The sequence below is a fragment of the Notolepis coatsorum genome (assembly GCF_963971535.1).
Source record: "Notolepis coatsorum genome assembly, contig: SCAFFOLD_210, whole genome shotgun sequence".
In the NCBI taxonomy this organism is placed as follows: Eukaryota; Metazoa; Chordata; class Actinopteri; order Aulopiformes; family Paralepididae; genus Notolepis; species Notolepis coatsorum.
This window is the reverse complement of record NW_028173250.1, coordinates 352,256-362,620: the sequence shown is the minus strand read 5'-3', so window position 1 is coordinate 362,620 and position 10,365 is coordinate 352,256. Positions and strand designations below refer to the sequence as shown.

Sequence of the window (10,365 nt, the reverse complement as noted above, 5' to 3'; positions counted from 1 at the left end):
AGGCCAGGGCCCAGAAAATAAGGCGTCAGAGAGCCGCGGCCCAATGCACATCGTCAGGCTTTTTTTTTTTTTTTTTTTGCCAGGCGACCGATTTTTTAAGCCAAATATCACTTCAATCCTATTAAGTTAGTTCAAGTTAGTTATTCATTTATATGTGCTATTTATGAGAGGGCTAACTTGTTGCAAAATAATAATGATAATAATAATAGCCTCATTAAAATACTATTGTTGCTTCGGTTGTTTTCAGCGTTTTATGTGCATAATCTGTTATTTAGTTTGAAATGTTCGTTGAAATAAGTAGATTTTACGTTTTTGTTTATTTATTAAGTTAATATAAAACCATATAGTCACATTTTAGAATACAACTAGAAACACTGTCCTGGCCTGCTTCTAAGTGCAGTGGCCTGACAAAAAAAAATTAAAAATTAAAAATTAAAAATTAAAAAAATATATTTTTTTAATTTTTTTTAATTTTTTTTTAATTTTTTTTAAATCATCTCGCGGCCCACCCGTGGCTTCTCGCGGCCCACCTTTGGGTCGCGACCCCGACTTTGGGAACCACTGGTGTAGAGCATCATAGTAGATGACTGTAACAGCTGTCCACATGTCTCGCCATAGCCTCTCTATCCTGGAAAATTGCGAGTTTACCAGAACATTTTAAAGTTAAAGGACAGGGAATGGCAATATTTGCATTTGTGGCAGATTTGACATGGAATTATTATGTATGTATAATAAACAACTGATCATGTAAGATCTCAGCAGTTTCTTTTGTTGAGAAAAGGTTTCCAGCAACAACAAATGCACAGATGGATTTTATTTTAAATGCAATCCAATGATCTGATGTTCATTGTGTGTATTTCTTTATCTACCCTTTCATGAGTCATTATTGTCAGTCCAAAACAAGAGATTATGTTTTTGTAACATGTTTCTAAAACATTATCTCGTGTTATTTACATACTAAGACAATAGGTGTGACATACAAATGTAATTCGACACACACTTCCCAGCAAAAACTGTACATTTTTATTTTTGCAGCAAGGAAGAGATTGTTTAATTTGCATGATGAAGAGGTCACAGTTAAGTACCCTTTGACTGACATCAACTCCCACCGTAGAGAGGAATTTTACCTCACACTATTGCAAATAACAGTACTGCTTCTAGAAGGTATGTGTGTAGCAAACAGTACAGATCTGGCATGGCAGCAGTGAGATGGTGTCTACAGATATGTAAAAGGTTTATATGCAGTTATATGTACAAACACATGTGGATATATATACAGTACATTAAGAATAAATATAATTAGGGTATACACAGCATTATTGTACATGCATGCCATCATACACTTGCCATCCTTCTTATTACTGTGTTGTGTCATCCAACGTATCTCTATCTTCTGACTCTGGAGAAGATGGTGAGAGCATTTCCCATAATGTTGCTGTGTTCCTTTAACTTAATAACTGCTTTAATATGTTCTCTCAGTAGTCTATATGTGTGTACTTTAACAGCATGCATCTGTGAGAGGGAGCAGGATATCAATAATATCCTGCCACGCACACAACAACAACAAATACAACAAATACAACAACAACACGATTAGACTTCAGTAACTCCCTCTATCCATGTTTAAAAGTAGTATCTGCCATCAAACAGCAACCTGCCTCTACACCTGTACGTCACACTGAAACACACTCCTACACAGAGCTGCTCTACACCTGTACGTCACACTGAAACACACTCCTACACAGAGCTGCTCTACACCTGTACGTCACACTGAAACCCGAAAAAAACTAAAACAAAAGGCTGGCTGCCACAAAACAGTCACATCTAGAGACCTCAAAACCTACTCTAGCGAGGCCTTCAACCTTGAACTGGAGAGTCTGGACTGGTCAGATGAACTCAATTGTACACTGGTTGACGAAACATGGCTTGGTTTCAAAACCAAATTCTCAGCAATACTAAACGACATGGCCCCCCTAAGAACCACCAGGGTAAAAAATCGCGCTGAGCCGTGGATGCACTCCGAAATACTGGCCGCTATGAAAACCAGAGACAAAAAATGCTCTGAGTTTCGTAAAAGTCAGTCAAAGCTTACTAAAAGCACGAGCAGTGAACTCCAAGCCCACGTGACTGAACTCAAACTAGAAAGAAACAGACTAAGAAACGACGTAAACTCCATGATCAAAACTGCAAAAAAGAATTTCATCAATGACAAAACTGAGGAAAACAAAAACAAACCACGTGAACTTTGGAAATTACTCAATAATCAACTAGGATGCAGTAAAAAACTTAAAACCAGATTCTCAAACATAAACATAAAAACGGACAACACGCTCATCACAGACAAGCTGGATGTAGCCAATTACTTAAACATTTTCTTCACAAACATAGCCACAACACTGGTAAACAAACTACCCTCCCACTCAGGGCTTTATGGGGTAGAACACATAGTAGCTTACTACAAAAACCTAGGGGTCCGCAAGGACGACTTCAAGCTGGAAATGGTAACAACAGATGAGGTACTCAATAAACTGAGCGCCCTCCAACCTAACAAGGCCACTGGCCATGACAACATCCCCTCCAAATTCCTCAGAGACTCAGCAGCCGCCATCACACCAATCATCACACACATAATAAACCTCTCCATAAAACAGGGACACGTCCCCAAGGACTTCAAAATTGCGAGGGTGACCCCTCTGCACAAAAAGGGCAGCAAATTAGACCCAGGCAACTACCGCCCTGTTTCTATTCTCACCTCCATCTCGAAAGTCATGGAAAAAATAGTCTACGAACAGGTCGAAAAGTACCTAGCGGAAAAAAATCTAATCTACGAATTCCAATCTGGCTTCAGAACATCCCACTCCACTGACACATGCCTTCTCTATTTGAATGACCACATCAAACAAGAGGTGGACGCAGGCAAATACTGCGGCATGGTCATGCTGGACCTACAAAAGGCCTTTGACACGGTCAATCACTCCATTCTGATTGACAAGCTAAAAGCAATTGGTTTTGATAGTCTATCAGTGAGCTGGATGCAATCCTACCTTGAGGGGAGGGAACAGATGGTGGAGGTAAACGGTACCCTATCCCCCCCCCTCACAGTGAGCTGTGGTGTTCCACAAGGAAGCATACTAGGACCGCTACTGTTCCTAATTTATGCAAATGACATGTCGTCAGCTTGTGACTGCAACTTGTTCCTGTTTGCGGACGACTCAGCCCTGCTGGTCTCTGACAAGAACAAGTTACAGGTTGAAAAAACCCTCAGCTCGGAACTAGGCAGAATCTGCATATGGCTCGCTGATAACAAACTATCATTACACATGGGCAAAACAGAGTCCATTCTCTTCGGTTCAAATAACAAACTCAGCAAGACCGACGGCTTCTCAGTTACAGTGGGTGACAATATTGTCACAAGGAAAGATGAAATTACCTACCTGGGTTCCATCCTAGAGGCTAATCTCTCCTGTGACAAAATGGCATCCAATGTAATAAAAAAAGTCAACCAACGAACTCGATTCTTGTACCGGATCTCCTCTCTGGTAAACAAGAACACCCTGAAGACTCTGGCAGGAGCACTCATTCAGGGGTACTACGACTATGCTTGCACCTCATGGTACCAAAGCACCTCAAAGGCGCTAAAAACAAAATTACAAACATCTCAAAACAAACTGGTCAGACTACTGCTTGACCTTACTCCTAGAACCCACCTCACCCCTGCCCACTTTGACAACCTAGGATGGCTTAGAGTAGACGACAGAGTACAACAACTTGCAATGGGCCTGGTCTACAAGATACACTACACGACCAAGGTACCCATGTACATGTCAAAATACTTCCCAAAGGTCAGTGAATACCACGATCACAACACCAGAGGGAGCTCCACAAATCATGTTAAACCCAGATTCGGCTCAAATAAGGGACTAAACACGTTTCGCAATTATGCCACATCAATGTGGAACGCCCTACCCAAAGCTGTAAAGGAATGTGGATCACAGAGCGTCGCTTTGACATTTCAGCGAGGATTTGCACACTGCCCATTGACTGCTTTATAAGGACTGTCGGGGGCGTGGTTTGTATGCAAATGACGACAGAATGCCATTCTCCAAGCAGATATCAGATCATATAATTTCTGTGACCGTTTCAGCCACTTAAGACATATCTCCAGCACTTTCAGGACTCAGAGTGTACTTGTCATAGATTATGTCTCAGTGGTTCCAAGATAAGTCTTCCAGAATATATCTTTGAAAAATGTTCGGGAATGAGACCCACTATTATTTGTTTATTTGGCATCATTATCACATCATCACATCAAAGCTTCACACACCAAAGCCATGGGTATCATTATAATCACGCAGCCTGTTCTATATTTATTGTCCACTTGATGGCATAGTAGAGCAAATGCACCATGAAGCTTCGACACACGTGTGGTACAATTGGATGGAAAGCCTCAATGCTTCATGAAGCTTCATCTCGCCATCACTACTTTATATAGAATCTTCAGCGCACGTTACATTACAGTTGAGTTCTCAATTCTCATCAGGTTCATTCATAAAACGCTCTCTGTCAATCACCTAAAAGGACGCAGCTGGTAGCAGGTGCAATGCATCCTGGGACTTGTATTTCTACTAACGTGGTGACTAATGTAAATAATAGTTCTCTGACTAGAATAAACAAACACTCTTCCACTTCCACTTCTTCTTTCAAAGGTAAACAATAATCGATATTAACACATATGTAATATAACTCAATCATTAACCTGGTCTATTAAGTTACAACATATACAATATCCCATGCTGTCTTTGTAGCACCAGTAGTGTTAATAAAATGGCAGAGTGTAAGCGATAAAGAAGGTTTTTATTTAGACAACAAAATATATACAGATTACTCTATTATACATTTGTCAAGGATGCTTGAAACAACACATACAACTCATTACAGGAAATCAATCACAATTATTACATTTGCAAAGTAATAATGGCACAACCCTAAATTAATACAAACAGCACATTTGTTGTTACAATGTTTTTCTAGCCTAGAGTCTGTGTGTCTCAGGAAGCACCCCCAGGGGGGGGGGGGGATTTGGGGGTTGGGAGGGAGGGCGGAGAGTGGTTCTGGCCTAAACTAATTACAGTTGCTATTAGTTGGTACGTGGGAGGGGGGTTTGGGTGAGGATCGGGGGGGCGCATCTGCAGCTTGTCATAGGTGTCATCGTGGACAGCACTCGAAGCCTGAGAGAGAGAGAGAGAGAGAGAGAGATACAATCAGTGTGTTTAAAAGCACGTTAATGAGCTGCTCTTTAGCCCGAGCGGTCCGCCGGCGGACATCACGTCATAAATCAATCTCTCTGTATGACATAATGTCGCTTTTTTTTCAAATATAGCAAAGAGTAAAGACCCTAATCCTGTCAACTCGCAAAGGCAGTTCACAACGACATATTGCTAATATACTTACAAATGTACTGTTAAAACAACAACATTAAAGATGTGTGGTGGTGGCCATGTTGAAATGAGGCTTGAACCGGGGTTCAGAAAACATACCAGAGTTCCCAACTAGGAGCTCTGAGTTGATGTTTTATTCTATTATTATTATTATTATTATCACTCACTCACTCTCTAGTATATCATGTATGACGTACTGTATATCATGCCAGTTAGGGTATCTTATGCACCTGTGTATATTGTATACTGTACTTACTCATAGTATATATTCAGATCCTAAGTGTTATTGACCATATTTATTGTAATGTATAATATAACCGATAGATAGGGCCTATAGACCCTCATCTGCACCTGACCAGACCCTGATTATACTGCCTACTCGCTCAGATGCGTATATTCAGAGTTAATTATATTGTTTACACAGTTTAGTTTTACTTTTCTACTGTACTATAATTGTATTGCCTATATTTATGTCTTCTACTATTACCCTGCCCATACCTGTACCCCCCCCCCCCCCTCCATGCTGCTATGATGCATGAATCTTGTCTCCCCCTAGTGGCCACCCTCAGGCACTTGGTGAAAGACCAGTCCATGTGAGAACGGCTCACAGCTGCTCCACACTGACTCCTCCAGGAGACAAAGTGTAGTGAAACGGCCCTTTAATGAAACGCTCACCTCTGTTTTATTGAGAGGAAGCACTTTGTACTCGTCCTCCTTGTGTGGCTTCAGGGCCTGGAGGGAGAAGTAATCAATATGTAATCAATAATCAATCACAAAGATAGATGAATGAATGAATGAAAACTTTATTTAACAGATTGCAGAATGGGTACAATACAGTACGGCTCAATACACACATTTGTTAAGGGGATACAGACCAGAGAAAGACTTGTTTACATCAGGGTCCCCCATTTTCAATTCATCGACATACATGACATTTATGGCATAGGGACACACAGGTATTTAGTACTGATACATTTGTGACATAAACGGTATTAAAATATACAGTACTGTTACCCATAGATCCTGACAGAGTATATACATATGATGGGGAGGGGACTGTACATTAGGAGGGGGTGGGTGGGTGGGAGAGGAATATACATATGATGGGGAGGGGACTGTACATTAGGAGGGGGTGGGTGGGTGGGAGAGAAATATACATACGGTGGGGAGGAGACAGTCTATTAGGAGGTGGTGGGGGGTGGCCAGTTTCGAATTGCAGCCTCCCGTAGGTGCTCTTTAAGAGCGGTTTTGAATGTGGGTAGTGATTCACATTCCTTTACAGCTGTGGGTAGGGCGTTGCACATTGATGTGGCATAATTGCGAAATGTGTTTAGCCCCCTGTTTGAGCCGAATCTGGGTTTAACATGATTTGTGGAGCTCCCTCTGGTGTTGTGATCGTGGTATTCACTGACCTTTGGGAAGTATTTTGACATGTACATGGGTACCTTAGTCGTGTAGTGTATCTTGTAGACCAGGCCCATTGCAAGTTGCTGTACTCTGTCGTCTACTCTAAGCCATCCTAGGTTGTCAAAGTGGGCAGGAGTGAGGTGGGTTCTGGGGGTAAGGTCAAGCAGTAGTCTGACCAGTTTGTTGTGTGATGTTTGTAATCTTGTTTTTAGTGCCTTTGAGGTGCTTTGGTACCACACCTCTCCTCTCCTCTCCTCTCCTCTCCTCTCCTCTCCTCTCCTCTCCTCTCCTCTCCTCTCCTCTCCTCTCCTCTCCCTCTCCTCTCCTCTCCTCTCCTCTCCTCTCCTCTCCTCTCCTCTCCTCTCCTCTCCTCTCCTCTCCCTCTCCTCTCCTCTCCTCTCCTCTCCTCTCCTCTCCTCTCCTCTCCTCTCCTCTCATCATGCCTCTCCTCTCCTCTCCTCTCCTCTCCTCTCCTCTCCTCTCCTCTCCTCTCCTCTCCTCTCCTCTCCTCTCCTCTTCTCTCCTCTCCTCTCCTCTCCCCTCCCCTCCCCTCCTCACACCTCTCCTCTCCTCTCCTCTCCTCTCCTCTCCTCTCCTCTCCTCTCCTCTCCTCTCCTCTCCTCTTCTCTCCTCTCCTCTCCTCTCCCCTCCCCTCCCCTCCTCACACCTCTCCTCTCCTCTCCTCTCCTCTCCTCTCCTCTCCTCTCCTCTCCTCTCCTCTCCTCTCTTCTCTCTCCTCTCCTCTCCTCTCCTCTCCTCTCTCCTCTCCTCTCCTCTCCTCTCCTCTCCTCTCCTCTCCTCTCCTCTCCTCTCTTCTCTCTCCTCTCCTCTCCTCTCCTCTCCTCTCCTCTCCTCTCCTCTCCTCTCCTCTCCTCTCCTCTCCTCTCATCATGCCTCTCCTCTCCTCTCCTCTCCTCTCCTCTCCTCTTCTCTCCTCTCCTCTCCTCTCCCCTCCCCTCCCCTCCTCACACCTCTCCTCTCCTCTCCTCTCCTCTCCTCTCCTCTCCTCTCCTCTCCTCTCCCCTCCTCACACCTCTCCCCCTCTCTCCTCTCCTCTCCTCTCCTCTCCTCTCCTCTCCTCTCCTCTCCTCTCCTCTCATCATGCCTCTCCTCTCCTCTCCTCTCCTCTCCTCTCCTCTCCTCTCCTCTCCTCTCCTCTCCTCTCCTCTCCTCTCCCCTCCCCTCCTCTCCTCTCCTCTCCTCTCCTCTCCTCTCCTCTCCTCTCCTCTCCTCTCCTCTCCTCACCTCTCCTCTCCTCTCCTCTCCCTCTCCTCTCCTCTCCTCTCCTCTCCTCTCCTCTCCTCTCCTCTCCTCTCCTCTCCTCTCCCCTCCCCTCCCCTCCTCACACCCCTCCTCTCCTCTCCTCTCCTCTCCTCTCCTCTCCTCTCCTCTCCTCTCCTCTCCTCTCCTCTCCCCTCCTCACACCTCTCCCCCTCTCTCCTCTCCTCTCCTCTCCTCTCCTCTCCTCTCCTCTCCTCTCATCATGCCTCTCCTCTCCTCTCCTCTCCTCTCCTCTCCTCTCCTCTCCTCTCCTCTCCTCTCCTCTCCCCTCCCCTCCTCTCCTCTCCTCTCCTCTCCTCTCCTCTCCTCTCCTCTCCTCTCCTCTCCTCACCTCTCCTCTCCTCTCCTCTCCCTCTCCTCTCCTCTCCTCTCCTCTCCTCTCCTCTCCTCTCCTCTCCTCTCCTCTCCTCTCCTCTCCTCACCTCTCCTCTCCTCTCCTCTCCTCTCCTCTCCTCTCCTCTCCTCTCCTCTCCTCTCCTCTCCCCTCCCGCCGGCAGGTGGTGTGCCCTTCTTCCAGTACCTGTGAAATGGGAATATTTAAGAAATTAGAGTGAGTTTACACCAAGGGGCCATCTGCGTATTTAGACCACTTTTACTGGGGCACGTGCCAAGCTAATTAATGTTAGCCGCCGCTAAGCTAACTAACGTTAGCCGTATCCTACACAGAAGGAGTGACTCCTCGACACCAAGGTTATATTGACAAGGCTTGAAAAGATAACTGGTTGAAAGATAACTTCACATTTATTGGGTATTCGTTTCTTTATATCGCTTCATGCATCGAGCTCCTCAGCTTCCAACTCTGTGTTGATATCCTGTGTGTGACGTGATCAACTACAGCAAGCAACTAGGAAGCTCAAAACTCAAACCGAATTTTGTCCAGTAAGACTTGAAAATAGATATTATTTTCTATATATTATCCACTGGCCTAGATCTTTATGCCGTTTTAAAGCACCTTGGCTTTGTTCTGAATGCACTTTGTTCTGAATGCACTTTGTTGTAGTTATCCTACAGAGAAAAGAAAATGCACTTGACTTTAATGCACATTTTGTTGTATGCAATATTATTTAAGTTAAGTTTTGCCATAATCATGTATTTTGCCATAATCAGGTAGCTGAACAACATTGGTAAAAAAATAAATACATTATATATATTTATATTAATCATATTCGGTCTTTCGGCATTTGGGTCTTTTTGACCCAATATCCCCAGCACAACTTTGGTGTCAAGAAGAGATCCTTTAATGCTCCTGGTTTGACAGCTTTACATGGCGGTAGTAGTACTCCAAGTCTAGAAATGCAGCCTTCTGTTTTTCTTTTAGGGAAATTTGGGATACATGTAAAGTTGTGGAAAAAAAGTCAGCACACCGTCTGCAGTGCTCCCAAGTTTAATATACTTTAACACAATGTTTCTTTTTCAAGTGTCACACAGACCGAAACATTGTGTTAAAGTATATTAAGTATATTAAACTTGGGAACACTGCAGACGGTGTGCTGACTTCTTTTCCACAACTTTACATATCTATTTGAGTCAAGCACCCGTGACTATACTTTGGATGTGCGTGAGTCTTTTCTACTAACTAAACATGTTAAGCATGACACCTTTGTAAATACCGGCCTACAGAATTGACAAAGAATCAAAAACAGTGCCCCCCTGTGCCCCAGCACAGTGCTTGGTCTAGATACACCCCTGCAAGGGGCTACAGCCATGTGGGTTCAACCCCATTACATTATTGGTGTAACATTCTAAAAATAGTGCCGTGGTGACTGAACTTTTGGTGACAACTCTTTGTTGTTGTCAAGGAGATTTGTTTTGTTCTGTTGTTCTGTTCTGTTTGCTCTGTTCTGTTTTTGTAATTTGTTTCTCAGTTTAGGCCACCATTACCCCCCCCCCTTCTTTTGTAAAGCGCATTGGGTATGTGAAAGGTGCTATATAAATCCAAGCCATTATTATTATTATTATTATTAGAGATAAAATAGATGCAAGATTAACAAGATTCTATGGCTGTAGCTACCAATGGAGATAAAATATGATACATTAGGAAAGGTCATTTCTATCTATGCTAGTCCGTGCTGTATCCAGTGACTAAAACAACTTTTAAAACATGGAAGTCTGAACTGAAAGAACTTACGCTGTGTCTGTGGTCAGTGGTGTTCCATCCACCCACTGCCAGGTCCCCTCGGTCTCCAAGGAACTCAGACCAATCCAGGGTGAATATTTCATCGTCGGCGGCTTCTTGTTC

At 43.9% G+C, this 10,365-nt stretch overlaps 1 long non-coding RNA gene across 1 annotated transcript; it reads right to left on the bottom strand.

Moving 5' to 3' along the window:
* Positions 1-5,110: 5,110 nt before the first annotated feature.
* LOC311247835 lies at positions 5,111-10,365 on the bottom strand. Its single transcript, XR_014620885.1, has 3 exons — positions 10,255-10,365; positions 6,114-6,170; positions 5,111-5,228 (listed from the first exon to the last, which is right to left on the bottom strand). It is a non-coding gene; the product is annotated as an uncharacterized lncRNA (long non-coding RNA).